The following is a 13,259-nucleotide window of genomic DNA, read 5'->3' as shown; positions in this document are numbered from 1 at the left end:
AATCCCATTCTAATGAAGATGTGACTTAATATAAAATGCATTATTAACTCAAAGAAGTTGAAAAATCAGCCATTAGGTACAGTAAACCGCCATCCCCTCGGTATAAACTTGCATCTGAGCAAGCTACTTGCAAAAATATGCATTTTTTGTACACATTCAAATATCAAAATAAATCTTGTTTGTTTACCTGTTGTTCATTTTATTTTTAACGTTGATCAGTTTACCTTTTGCTTTACATTGGTCTTTGTTTACATATTTTTCAAACAATCAAGCATTGCCTAAATAACAAAATAATGCATTCATTCATTTTCTTTATACTAATACAGGGTGCCAAGCAAAAAAATGTATCAGAATAAAATACTTATATTCAAACAGCAGAGGTTAAACCATGTCAAGATAAGATGATATACTTTATCATTGTTTCATGGAATACAAAAGCTAAATTTACACAAACTGTATCTGGAGTAACAGCAGATGCAACTACAGAAATCAGTTGAGAGATCCTACACCAAATTGTCATAGCTGAAAACATTCTAACCCACCTCCCATATCTCAATGGAGAAGTTATGTGTTACACATAAGTGATTAAGGCTAAGGATGTTTTTTTTTTTAATATGTTGAAAAAGTCTACTTTTTTTAAGTATTAGTATAATCCAGACTCGTTTTGCTCATTGTTTTTTTTTTCTTTATTATAAATGTATAACTTTTTGATATTTTTGCTGTGCCATATTGTTTCTATAATTTTTTTTTAAAGTGAATGCTATTTTTGGGAATTGTTTCATGTTATTTATGTTTACCTTTTTCACTACATGGTCACATCATCAGATGAGAACTATAAAAGATGGTGACCCAATTGTCTAAATGACCTTATTTTGGGATAAAAACTATGGTTAGTGACTTAGTTAGAGAAGGGCAATCGGTTAGGCCAGGGTTTCTTAAACATTATTTTTGTTGCAGCCAAATCTGGCCCTTTTATGCGTCTTTGAGACCCATTCTTTGCTGAATGCCCAGATGATCATTAGTGCGGGGTAAGGGGTAATCGAGGATTATCGTTGGAGGAATGCTGATTGCTTAATTGGTTGCCACAACGCACTTTCAAACTATCTACAACCCAGGACAAGAACAGTACACAACAGTATCCTAACCCTAACCCTAACCCTGACCCAACAGCGGTAGCTCATAGTTTAAGAAACCCTGGGTTGCAGTGTGTTTGCAAATTTATTTTTGGTTAAATCAATATTTCTGATTTTTCAATAAATTTTGACTTTTACGCTGTCTCTCAATGTCATTACTGCTCATGCTTGAACATATTTAATTTCCTGGTCTGTTCTTTCAACCTTTTTTCTTATTCAGTTCTCTCCTGCTAGGGAGAACATTACAACTGAGTCACCTCAGACTAAGTTCTTGTGTCATATATGCAGTAGCTCTCTGAATCACGGAGGATCGAATGTTCAGTGAAATTTCTTACAGTACAATATCTGGATTATAGTGTTGGCTGTATAATTCAATAAGCTGTGCTTTACTGTTTGTGAGTTGTTCTCCTAATATAAAACTTCAGTATTCTCGCTGTGGTTAGCTGCTGGCATGAAGCAGTAATGTCATGGCTTGGTAAAATAAACTTTGCTTTTGGGTTTTGTTGTTCATGTTCAAAATTCACATTGGTTAAATGGTTTTAGCTTATCACTGTTAGGGGAAATGATATTAATAATAATGTGACAGTATATATACACCGGATATCAAATGTCCACGTACCCCTATTGGAATTTCAGATTTTGTTGATGTGAAAGCTGATAGAAAGAAAACCCATCAATCCTTTTTTTAGAATACCCAATTAATCAACAATAATATAAATATTGCCAAATTTATAATCTGATAATAATGTTGTTATAATCTGAGCATTTTAAATGTCTGTGTTCAAGGTAGGAGAAATGCCATATCAAGTGATCAAACTGCAGCATGTTATAAAAACAAATCTAGGCTTCATTACATACACTCTTAATAAATTGACACTTATTGTAGATTTTAAAATTGCTGGTAGGCAATGTCAATGCCAAGTGTGACAGCACACAGCCTTGGTTACCTTAGTGCTAAAGATTAAGGGCTTTCCAAAATTCAATTGCACAAACTTCTGGTAATCATTAAAGAAGTTGTATGGTCACGGAGTGTAAGTACAGTACTGTTTAAACATCGGCATTTGTGAAAAAATGTGGTAAAGCAGGAATACTTTTAAAAATAATGATACAAATAATTTTATTAATCCATAACCTTCCTAGCATATGCAGTATATATAAAAAAATGAAATCAATATTTGGTGTGGCCACACTTTGCCTTAACACAGCAGAAATTCTCTTAGGTTAACTTACATGCAGATTCTGAAAGTCCTCACATGGTTGAGTGTTCTAAGGTTCTTGGAGAACTTGCCCCAGTGCCACTGGAGACATTGGCTGTCTTACTTGCTTCTGTCTCTCAAGTAATTCCAAACTGGTTCAATGATGTTAAGATCAGGGCTGTATGGGTGTCATACCATCAGTTTCAGGATTTCATGTTCGTTTTTTCACTGCAGTTTGTTTTATGATTTTGGCTGTGTGTTTGGAGTTGTAGTCGTGGGCAGAATGAAGCTGGACCATTGACATGTCTCCCTGATTGTATTGCATGATGGATAAGACTCTGCCTGTACTTTTCAGCAGTTTTCAATTATAACTCTGCTTTCAGAAATGCTGCACCAGATTTGCAGGGAACCTCCACCATACTTCACTGTGGCCCTGTCGACATTCTTCTATATAATGTACTATATATACTCCAGCCCATCGGTAGACAAACTGCTTTCTATTAGACCCAAAAATGTCACATTTCTAGAACACCTGCTACTATTTTTGTGTACCCCGGTCTTTCCATTTTCATCTGTATTCAACTAGTTTGGCTTTATTTCTACCTCGAACAAATGGCTTTATGGCTGCAACTCTTCCATCAAAACCACCTCTGGTAAGACTTATCTGAACTGTATATGGGTGTATCAGGGTCCCTGTGATTTCTGCCACTTCTGTGCTGATAGCAGTAGGGAACATTTTCCAATTTTAAAGGAAAGTACAGTAAACTTGATTTATTTCACATTTGCTGCCATCACTTGTCAAGGCCAATCACTGTGTTTCTGGTACACAACCTTGCTAGTTTGTTTGTGCTTCTGCAGAAGAGCTTGGACATCTGTAAACTCCAGCCTTTGGGGACATCTTGATGATGCAGCATGACCACCTTGTGTCTGGTCGCTTTGCTCAGTTTTGCAATTGTATAAACTGACACATCTACCGCAACTTTTTCAATTTTAGTATGATTGTCCCCTCCCCAGTTCTATTCCCTCTACACAGATGTTTCAATGAATCCATTTGGTGCAACTGATGTCTTTGATCATTAAAATCTTAATCAAGCAGTGGGATGTATATGTGTTGTAAGTTTATGCATGAAGTGAAGAAACTGAAGAGGCTCTATGTATAGGGGACAAGCACGCCTACCCAAGTTCCAGTTCAACTCTGCACAAAGAATAGAAGTTATAGTCTGCTCCGGAGAACTTAAAATCCCCTCTGATGAAGTTAATGACTCCGACGTGTTTAAAGTGTGTGGCTGTTTTGATTCCTCGGGGTCATAGGCTGACACACCAGGCTTAGAAGTGGCAAAAAAATGGATAAGGATACTATGGATGAAGAAGGTAAAAAAGGATGAGAGGCTAGCATCTTGGCTAAAATGGAGGAAGGCCTTAATTAATCAAATTACTAGGACAGCATTTTTCACTTAAGAAATATAACAAAAGTTAGACCTCTTATAACACTGCAAAATGCTGAGAAATTAGTTCACGGTTTTGTTTTTAGTCAGCTAGATTACTGTAACGCACTCCTCTCAGGACTACCAAAAAAAGACATCAATCGATTGCAATTAGTGCAGAATGCAGCTGCTAGAATCTTGACTCCGAAAACAAAATACAAGCACATCTCTCCAGTTTTGATGTCACTACATTGGTTACCTGTGTCATTTAGAATTGACTTTAAAATACTGCTTATAGTATACAAAGCCTTAAATAATCTCGCTCCATCTTATATTTCGGAGTGTTTGACACCTTACACTCCAAATCCTAACCTTAGATCTTCAAATGAGTGTCTGCATAGAATTCCAAGAGCTAAACTTAAAAGAAGTGGTGAGGCGGCCTTCTGCTGTTATGCACCTAAAATCTGGAATAGCCTGCCAATAGGAATTTGCCAGGCTAATACAGTGAAGCACTTTAAAACACTGGCAAAAACAAATTACTTTAACTTTCTCATAGCTTCATCTTAGTTTAATCCTGATGCTCTGTATATTCAATTAATTATCATTATTATTCATGGTATTCATATTCAAAATCCATACTAACCCCTACTTTCTCTTCTGTTCTTCTTCCAGTTTTCGGTGGTGGCAACCTGCGCCACCTAATCAACGCACCATGACGTCTCTACGTTGATGGATTAAATGCTAGAAGTCCACATGACTGCCCTCATTAAGTTCTTCCATGAGAACCCTGAATACCGTGAGGACTGATTGAAGTCAATTATGTTAGGTAGAATGCCTACAGGGGCCTGGGCGGTCTTGTGGCCTGGAACCCCTGCAGATTTTATTTTTTTCTCTTTGTTTTTGTTTTTTCTGACCTCCCTGGCCATCGGACCTTACTTTTATTCTATGTTAATTAGAGTTCCCCAATTTTAATTCTTATTTATTTTATCTTTTTTCTCTTTCTTCATCATATAAATCACTTTGAGCTACATTGTTTGTATGAAAATGTGCTATATAAATAAATGTCGTTGTTGTTGTTGTTGAGACCTTATCCACTTTAGCATTTAAGATTATAATAGAAAGCCAGTAGAATTGGGAATAGAGAAAATAAAGGCTTGTGTTGCTCCTGAACTGGAGATCAAAGTCCCCAGTTTTAAAATAGGGATCATGCCCTCATCTTGGGTTTGAGTCCTACTAGACCAGGCGATGGTGCAAGTCCCTTCCATAAAAAGTTGGAAAATCCAGGGTATGATAATAAGTTAATATGAACAGTTGTTATTTGAGTGTGAAAGTGATCATGAATTGTTAGGTCAAGGTCCATTAAAACAAGTAGTTTCAGGTGCAGAGAAAGGGTCACCGTATATCACCGATGGAACCTATAGGGTTGAAACAATTTACTTGTCCAGTTCCAATTACTCATGAGTGTCTTGATCACTCATGTCTGGATTAGAATAAAAGTGTGCAAATCTGATAATGTTTAGGGGAAAAGGCTTAGCCACCTAAAGTAACTAGTAGACCAGAGAATTTATTTACAATTGACTTATGGTGCGTCTGGACTAAGAGATTTAAAGAGGACTTTTCTCTTAAGGGATTATAACCTGCCAGTGATAGACAAAGAAAACACTCAAGTTTTACATTTCTCATTTGCCTTTACACAAAATATCAGCATCATACAAACTGTACACTTAAAACAGCTGCCTGGTTTTCTAAGGTTATTGCTAAAAACAAGAGACCCCTACATTCTGAGAGAGTCGGGGTGGTGTTGTTTTAGCTGCTTGCATCCGGCACCTTGTGCCATGTGTACGTGCATGTGCAGGGGGTGCTTTGGGTAGAAGTTGTTATCAGTAACTTGCAAGGATATGAAACATTCCCACTAATCACATACTCCTGTTATTCATTGTGTAAGTGTAATCAACAGCTGTAATTCAGTCATGGCCTTCAGAGCACTGCACTGCCTCCACACATGAAATAAAGGTATTCTTCCTCCATTCTGGAATTGGCTTTATGACTTCATCCTTGATGCTACAAAGATCTCTTTTTTAACTGAAAAGCGGTCTTTGTTAGTTTCTTTCTTTCAGGGCATTCAAATATCTTATTGTATTGAAAGACTTTTTGTTAAAGTTTGCCACTCTAACATATTATTATATTAGTCTTTATTAATACACTAATCCAGAAGACTTAAATAATCATCTAAGACAACTATTTTTTAATCAGACGCTTAAGAGTTTTACACAGTATTGCACAACTAAGAAGAAACCGAAATGTATTAAATGCCAATGAGGTATTCACAAACAGTTTGTAAAATTCTTGAATGAGTGACTTGATACAGCTACTGCTACATATCCAACTCCTTGTTTTGTGTTATACAAAACGTTTTAGAGGTATTTCATCTTCAGAATTGCAGAAAAAATGGGAGTATATGTCAGAAAACACTTATTATTGTGGTTTCTTATTATTTTCTGTATGGTACATCTGAGTCACAATTCTAGACAGTGCAGCCCTATAGCCTCAGTTGTTAGAGTACTACCTTTATTGCCAGTTATGTTTAAGTTGCTTAGATTTGAAAATCCTCTGTTTGACACATGAAGTGGTTAATGGCTTTGCCCCATTGCCTTGCAGAAGTTATACATGCCAATATTTCAAAGTGCAGACTCTGATCAAAAGATACAGCACTTTTTAAAATTACCAGGATAAATAAAACTACTGTTGGAGCAGTGCCTTTAGCTACAGGGCTCTCTAACTCTTGAATGACATGTCAACAATAATCTCATCATTTTAAGAAAGAATAAAAGCTCATTCTTTTAAAATAAAGGAATCTTGTAAAATCTACTGTTGAGACTGTTCATGTTGCATTTTATTATTTATGGCAATCACTAGCTCTTGTTAGGCTTTTCCACATCCTCGTTCTCTTGTTTAAATTATGTGGTGGCATTGATCTGATGCTGTCATGATTCTTTCTTTACTTTTATATTTGTCTTAGTATATTTTTGAATTATACATTTTTATTTGTGAGTTATTTTAGTTTCCATTACACTATTTTGATTTTTGTATATGGTTGCTGGGATGATTGTCATATAGCATGTGATTATAAAACATGCTGGCATTGTTCTGTCAATTGGATAAAGCGCTAAACCAGTGATTTCCAAACTCGGTCCTGAGGACCCACTGTGGCTACAGGTTTTTTATTCCAACCAAATTCACAATAAGTGATAATAATTGATCTCATTTATTCAGATGGTCTTTTTTTCCTTCTCTTATTCTGCTTTTAAAAAGCACAGCAGTATGATTTTTACATTTATAAAACATTTAGAAATATTTCTACTTTTGCTTTAAATGCTTACCTCTCTTTTGTTGTCATCCTATTGTTTTGTTGTTATTTTTTTGTGCAGTTTGCCCCCTTCATTGTATCCTAATAATGATAAATAAAATCAAACAGAACTGACAGCCAGGTAAACAACACTGAATGATGAGAGGCTGCAATAACTTTATCGTCAGAGCCATTTATTAGTAGATAATACATTAAGCAATCAGAACACTTGGAAATGTAGAATGAAAATCAGGCTGAAAATTGTTAAAAAGATAAAAAAAAACTATCCCCTTATAAATGCTTAGTACATTTTAATAAAGATTTACCAAACTTAGCTTTGTTATTTCTCCAATCACTCCAAAACACAGAAAGTGGAAAATAACAGCTCACTTAATTTGGCTAGGAGTCCAGTTAAAAACAGAAGTTGGTATCTGTAGGTAGATATTTATCAAGCATGTGGCAAGCGAAATTCAGCTTTCGACATGTCACGTCTTAAAGGTGTTATACTCCTGTTGCCTTAGTATCTAATAAACAGATCGTTACATACATAATAACTGACGACAATAACAAATGATGACATGCATTTTTGGTAAAAAAAATACTGAGTACAAAGAATTGTTTTTTAAATTTTGCCAAAAGGTAAATCAAATATTCTTTTTTAAAATTATTTTTATTATTATTTTATTGATTTTATTGAAATCACACAACATTCTAATATAAGATCAAAAACAAATCAAACCCCACCCCTGAGAAAGACAGCTAAGCCAGCAGAGTAAATCTTAAAGCTAGTAAAAATAAGTTAATAGCTGAATTAATAAGTGAATAAAGGTAAATGGAGAAGAAGAAAAAGGAGGAAGAATCTGCTTCCTCAAATTAAATGCTTATTCTAAAATGTTATTGATTAGATCCTGCCAGGTTCTGAAAAAGTTCTGCACAGATCCTGTAAGTATGAATTTGATTTGTTCCAGTTTTAAATAATATAAATAATCAAATAAAATCAAATAATATAAAACATCAGTTACCCACTGACTTAAAATAGGAGAGTTGGGATTCTTCCAGTTGAACAAGCTAAGTCTACGTGCCATTAGTGTAGTACATGCAATTACAGTTTGTTTGTCCTTCTCCACTTTAAGCCCATCTGGAAGTACACCAAACGCAGCTGTTAATGGGTTAGGAGGGATTGTGGCACCAAGGCTGTCTGAAAGGCATTTAAAGATTTTTGTCCCAAAATTTGTTACTTTGGTGCAGGCCCAAAACATGTGACCCAGTGAGGCTGGAACTTGATTGCAGCGTTCGCAGGTTAGATCTTGCCCTGGATACAATTTGGACAATTTTAAGCGAGACAGTTGTCCTCGATATATAATTTTGGTTCCATATTCTAAGTGAGTGAAGCACAATTGGGTTGTTAGTATAATGGCTATAACTTGCATTTATTAGGGCACACAGCAAGTACTATAAAGAAGTGCTGCAGGAATTTATTTCTATTGCGGACCAAGTCTGTGTATGTACATCTAGTTGTGTCAATGTCCAGGTTTTTATAGCTGGTATATTTGCTGCCCAGTAATAAAATTGAAAGTTAGGTAAAGCCATGCCACCTTCCTCTTTAGGTCTTTGTAGGGTTGCCCTTTGGATACGTAGATGTTTTCAATTCCAAATAAATGAGGTTATGGTTGAATTTAATTTCTTAAAAAAACGATTTATTCATGTGTATTGGAATGTTTTGAAATAAAAAGAGAAGCTTAGGAAGGATATCCATCTTAACAATATTAATTTTTCCAGTTCCTTAGGCATCACTGATATACCTTAATTGTATCTTTTTCAATGTAGGTGTATAGAGAGGTATATTAGTGGAAAGCAGGAACCAAATGGAGACAAAGCCGTTGCATTGAAGACACTAGGGTGATATCAGGTAACCCACCTACATTAGACTGTGAAAGGAAACTGAAGTTCCATGAGGAATACCACATTTCTTTTCACTTATAACTTTAACCAAGTTAAAATGATAAGTATAGTTTAAATAGTTTAAGTCATTTAAAAATTTAGGGGTCTTACCCTTACCTTGTAACCATATTCTTTTCATTCTTTTCAAAACAATATTTGAACTCTGATAAACATCTATATATATATAATTCACTAAGGCAAGACAACCATGGAAAGCACGCCGGAAGGGGCGTGGATTCACTAAGCCGCTGACAAGTGAGACACCTATGGCGCACGCAGGAAAGAGCCACGCCCACCAACTCCAAGACCATTGGATACGACAACAACTCGCAGGGCCACGCCCACCAACTCGGACGCGACGACACAGAAAAAATGGCGTCGTTTATATTCGTCTGTTGTAGAGGCCACATGCAGTGCAGGTCAGGTTAATGTCATGCACCTCCGAGCTACGTTGACTGTTCATAGAGGCATGTTTCTCGCGGAGGTGAATCGCCATATGCAGCGTGTGAAACGGTTTGCGAGGGGTATCCCATGGGATCCTTAAAACAATCCTTTACAACTGAGGTTAAAACACACTGAAGTAGGCAGTTTTCAGTTACGACCTACGCCCGCATGCACCATAGCAAACTGTTTTACACGCTACATGCAGCAATTCGCATCCGCGACAAACATGCGTCTTCTTAGATGCTCCTGCACTTTGTTCACACCCCCCTCGCTACTACCGTGATCGGGTGTCTTGGTTGGATTATATATATAAAGGCAGCCAAAACCGCACAGAGCAATGAAAAGTCTACACTTCCATCTTTTCTTTCTCTTTCTGTTGTATCCTCAAACCCTCCCTTTTTAGACAACTGTGTCTTTCCAAAAGTGTTCAACCATCAATAAATAATTATGCGGCGTTTGTTATGCTGTGGGCTCACTAGTGTGTTGTATTTTGCTCTCTCCAGAGTTCCATCTTTTCATTCACTTACTGTTGTATTCTCACAGCAACCCGTTTTAGACAACCGTGTCTTTCCAGAAGTGTTTAGCATTCAATAAATAGTCATGCATGACATTGAGCGTGTGTCTACCCGGCATGGGTTTGCCATTGAACCCCATTCGGGCTGCAAACCGTGGAATTCCCACTAAGTGTGACTCATACGCTCCCACTGGTTGCGTCCCAACCCTTTGTACACACCCCCCTCCCACCTCGCTACTACCATGGTCGGGTGTCTTGGTGGATTATACTGTATATAGAATAGCTGCCAAAACCGCACAGAGCAATGAAAAGTCTACGTCACTCACAGGTACATCTGGACTATGTAAAGACGACGATTCAAGTGACGAGTTGGCGGTGGACACATGAGCGGGCAGTGCATACTGAACGAGAAATCAGCAGACTAGCATGACGGACGGAGCTGAATGGACGTCATTCTCCTTTCCTCCTGTTCCACACTCCGCGCCGTGCACCCCCATCCCTCCGTCTGGCAGGAGAAGGCGCGAGGACGGTGCGCCAGTTTTCAGTCACGGACGATTGTGTGTTGGTTCGTTCCGTGCATTGTTACAATGTTGCTTTTCTTGCTGATTTATTACATTACCGATTTTTCAAATGTTAATTTTCTCCCTCTGCTTAAAAAATCATTAAAAAAACGGCCTGATAATGCGGCGTATGGTACGCCGCGGGTTGGCTAGTTAAATTATAATTTTGCCCGAAAGTTAACTTTTTAACGGTGAAACACTGAAATCCGGCACTTGTAAATTTTAAAGAATTATAACTTTACTGAAAGGTAAAACGCTCTTGTTTGGTTCTGGAGCAGCTGGGATAGAATTTCTACTTTACAATGATTAAATTGGCAGATATGTTTGGCTGCTGAGTAACCTAAAGCACGGAAAGTTGCTTTTGTCACTATTTGCTCCCCATGTTTGTGTAACAGTAGTCTTTGAGTGACTTATTGCAATTACTGTTCAGATTAACTGCTGTAGTTTATGTTCTGGTTCAGATTCTAGAAAATGTCTTTGCTTTTTTCATCTCCATTACTATGTAATGGGAAAATAACTGAACTTGAATAATGGATACATGAGGTAGGCTGATTTCTTTTTTCTAATAGTTAATAAGATAATAGAGACAGTCAGTGTGTTAGGGCAAACTTTGTAAAACTGAAGATAATTTAAATTCAAAATAAACCGCATGAAAAAACAAAACTGAGTCTTCTCAGACTGGAGTCCTGTTGTGACTGCCCAAGATGATGGTTCTTCCAATCATTGGTTCCCGGGCAGGAAGAGGCAAATTCATGTGGATGGAAGCTGGAAGTGATGTTGGTGGTGGATAACTGTCAATCCTCCAGTCTAAAGAGGAAGGAAAAGACAGAAAGTTATCATACAGTGTCATCTCCTGGAATGGTGCAGAATTAACTTCATCAAAGCCATTAAAAATGTCTCCAATGTGCACATGCATGACATATTACATTCTTTTTTTATCATGGTGCCAGAGAACGTACAAAGCTGCTCAGTTTATTTGTCACAAGCAGAATTGTCAGAACATTTAGCTCAAGTTAAACAATTTAAAGGCAATTATACCAAATAATAATAAAGTGTATGTAAACTTATGACCCACTGGAATTGTGATATAGTCAATGAAAAGTGTGAAAATTGTTGGAAAAAATGACTGTTGCCCTGCACAAAGCAGATGTCTTAAATGATTTTTATAAATTTCAAATTAAATTTATAATTTGTTAATATAAAATGTGTGGACGGCTTATTAAGTGAGTTTTAAAGAATTCACTCTAAGTATATGGAAACTTCTGACTGCAGCTGTATCTATACAGACGCACACACACACATATGTGTGTATATATGTGTGTATATATATATATATATACAAAGTATATATATATATATATATACACACATATGTGTGTGTGCGCATCTGTATATATACATATATATACAGTACTGCACAAAAGTTTTAAGCAGGTGTGAGAAAATGCTGTAAACAACGAATGCTTTCAAAAATGGAAGTGTTAATCATTTATTTTCATCAATCAACAAAATGAAGTGAATGAACAAAAGAGAAATCTGAATCAAATCAATATTTGGTGTGACCACCCTTTGCCTTCAAAACAGCATCAATTCTTCTAGGTACACTTGCACACAGTTTTTGAAGGAACTCGGCTGGTAGGTTGTTCCAAACATCTTGGAGAACTAACCACAGATCTTCTGTGGATGTAGGCTTCCTCAAATCCTTCTGTCTCATCATGTAATCCCAGACACACTCGATGATGTTGAGATCAGGGCTCTGTGGGGGCCATACCATCACTTCCAGGACTTCTTGTTCTTCTTTACGCTGAAGATAGTTCTTAATGACTTTGGCTATATGTTTGGGGTTGTTGTCCTGCTGCAGAATAAATTTGGGGCCAATCATATGCCTCCCTGATGGTATTACATGATGGATAAGTATCTGCCTGTATTTCTCAGCATTGAGAACACCATTAATCCTGACCAAATCTCCAACATGACATGACATGACATGACATGACATGACACTATCTTCCACAACCTTACCTTGGTAGCAGAGTTTGGCTGTTCCTCACCCAGTTTTAAGCCTCTGACACAGCTGTTTCTGTTTCAGTTAATGACTGTGTTTCAACCTACGTGTGACATTGATGATCATTAGCACCTGTTTGGTATAATTGGTTGATCATACACCTGACTATAATCCTACAAAATCCCTGACTTTGTGCAAGTGTACCTATAAGAATTGAAGCTGGTTTGAAGGCAAAAGGTAGTTACACCAAGTATTGATTTGATTTAAAACCCAGAACTGATGTCAAGAGGGCCAGGTGGAATTTCCCAAGAATGGTCTGCAGAAAAGTGAGAAAAAGAATCAGTGCACTCTGCCACATCCCGGTCGGATTCGGAATTGCCCTCATTCAAGCCCTTTAGCTACCTCACCATGTGCACATGTGTGACAATATATATATATATATATATATATATATATATATATATGTATATATATATATATATATATGTAAACATCTACATGTGGAAGTGTGTCGGAGATGAGAAGTGGAGTTGGGAAAAGGGCTCCACCTCCGAGGAAACAGAAACTCGCTTAGCCGCTAATAACAAAAGTGAGGCAAGCACATCGGCAAAACGAAACCACCGAAGAAAGAGACACTTGCTTAACCGTCAATGCACAAGCAATCCAAGCACATCGACAAAATGAAACAGAGAGAGA

This window comes from Polypterus senegalus, chromosome 8 (assembly GCF_016835505.1).
Source record: "Polypterus senegalus isolate Bchr_013 chromosome 8, ASM1683550v1, whole genome shotgun sequence".
NCBI lineage: Eukaryota > Metazoa > Chordata > Cladistia > Polypteriformes > Polypteridae > Polypterus > Polypterus senegalus.
The sequence above is the reverse complement of the archived record's forward strand: the minus strand, read 5'-3'. Positions refer to the sequence as shown.